The sequence below is a fragment of the Diachasma alloeum genome, unplaced genomic scaffold, assembly GCF_001412515.2.
Source record: "Diachasma alloeum isolate Michigan unplaced genomic scaffold, Dall2.0 Dall_scaffold_01456, whole genome shotgun sequence".
In the NCBI taxonomy this organism is placed as follows: Eukaryota; Metazoa; Arthropoda; class Insecta; order Hymenoptera; family Braconidae; genus Diachasma; species Diachasma alloeum.
In genome coordinates, this window is record NW_021681554.1 from 6,952 (window position 1) to 9,038 (window position 2,087).

The window sequence follows — 2,087 nt, forward strand, 5'->3', positions numbered from 1 at the left end:
TAAAATAAATAATTGGCCGGAACAATGACTAGAAATAAATGAAGTTACATTGCGGTTCCGTACAACATTACAAATTGATTAATGAAATTTTAATTGCGGAAAAATTGGAAAATATTCGGAAATACAATATGACAAATCGGATTTATTTTATAAAATTTAATGTAAGAATTTCGGAGTTCGTTCCCGAAATTAAATATGGAATTTTTCGGATAACACTCGCGAGAATAAAATGTGAAAAATTTGGATTCAATAACAAAATTACCTATGGAAATTTTCGGATAACACTCGCGATTATAAGTTGTGAAAATTTGGATTTTACCTTTCTCCTTCGTTGAATTTAGCTATCCCTTGGATTTTTTCAATTATTCCTTTTTGCTCTTTCGTTGAATTTAGCTATCTCTTGCATTTTTCCACTTATTCATTTTTGCTCCTTAGACTTTTGGATCTGTTCTTTTCCGGGGCGGAATCACGACACGACTGACTGACTGACTGACTGACTGCATGGGCGATGCCCTTTTTGCGTCGTCGATTATTAATTCGTGTATATAATTACATACACGAATTTTTAATTGTATGGGGGTGGGGAATAAGGTGTGGATGAGTGCTGAGTGCACTCTGTAGAGCGAGAGGGGGTAGGTTGGCTGAGGAGACACGCGTCTTTTTAGGGGAGGGGAAAAATTGGCGTAGCCAGCGTGGTCGCGTTCCGCGGTAAGAGCGGCGCGGAGAAGAGGGAATGGGGGAAAAAGCGCGCGTGAAACGTTTCGCGGCGCGCGGAGCGCGGGGAGGAGGGAATGTAGGATGCGTAGTTAGGTGTGAAGAGTGTGGTGAGGGGAGGGAAGCATTGGACAATGATGGGACTGTTACGAGGTGGACTGCCTCGCACCAGCAACCCGAAACCAGGGCGATAAGGCCCTCGGCAACGCGCGTTCATACCACCCATGTGGTATGAATCACGTGATCATTCTCGAATTGAAAAAATTTTTCCATCGTCTTACCGGATGTAAGACGATCGGTTTAATATACCATTGGAATCGTATGATTCCATTGGTATTTAAATATGATATGTCTTTAATTTCTGAAATTATTACTATTTCCAAAAGTTGAAATTAATAATAATTTTCGTACGTCGTTATGACGTGATAATTTAGAAGATTATGCGCCTAATTTTAAACGTTTACCAGAAAATAAGCGTTTTTGTATCTATCATGCTGAATTTAATTTACATGGTGACTATGTCTGCGCATGCCATACTGCAGTTAAATTAAAGATTTGGATTAGATCAAATATTTATACAGGAAAAGTTCAGCTGAAGGATTCTGATATTAGTAAAATTTGAAGTGTCGATGCATATCGCATCTCTCAAGTAACAGGCCATGAGCTAACCAGTGACGATGAAAATTACGACATTTCTGATAGCGACAGCGATAGTGACGATACGATCTCGGACGAAAATCTAAGACCACCACCAGTGCCGACGAGACTTCCGAAAGAGGGCCGTGGCGTTGCCGGATCCGAGTGTAGAAAAGGTACCACTACAGTGATTGTACGAATACTCGACAGTTACTTGCTGCTCTACCTGCCACCAATGTCACCATCGGAAGAGTATTTCCAGTGGATAAGATTCCTTTGCAATGGACCCGACCTTGTGCAGTCATCGCTAATACCGATGATTCCAATCAACAAGGAACACATTGGGTCGCCATGTACGTGGACCACGAGGGAAAGGGAACATATTTTGACAGCTATGGAGTTTCACCGAGAGATCGCAGGTTTGCACGCTATCTTAGAAGAAACTGTTGAAACTGTAAATACAACCATAAACAACTCCAAAGGGTCACAAGTAGCGTTTGTGGCCACTATTGCGTTGTTGTTCTTCACTGGCTTCGGAATGGCTTATCTTTCTCATCTTTCTTGCGAAAATTCTCAGATAAACGGGAACGTAACTATAAGTTAATTGTAAGAATGTGGAAAGTGCTCCTAATGGCAGCTGTGTTTACCTAAGGCCCGCCAGATGCTACCCCCTCCACGTTCATAGTCACCTGATACTTGTTCTCGTATTTTACGATTCCCGCCTTCCCCCCCCTTCT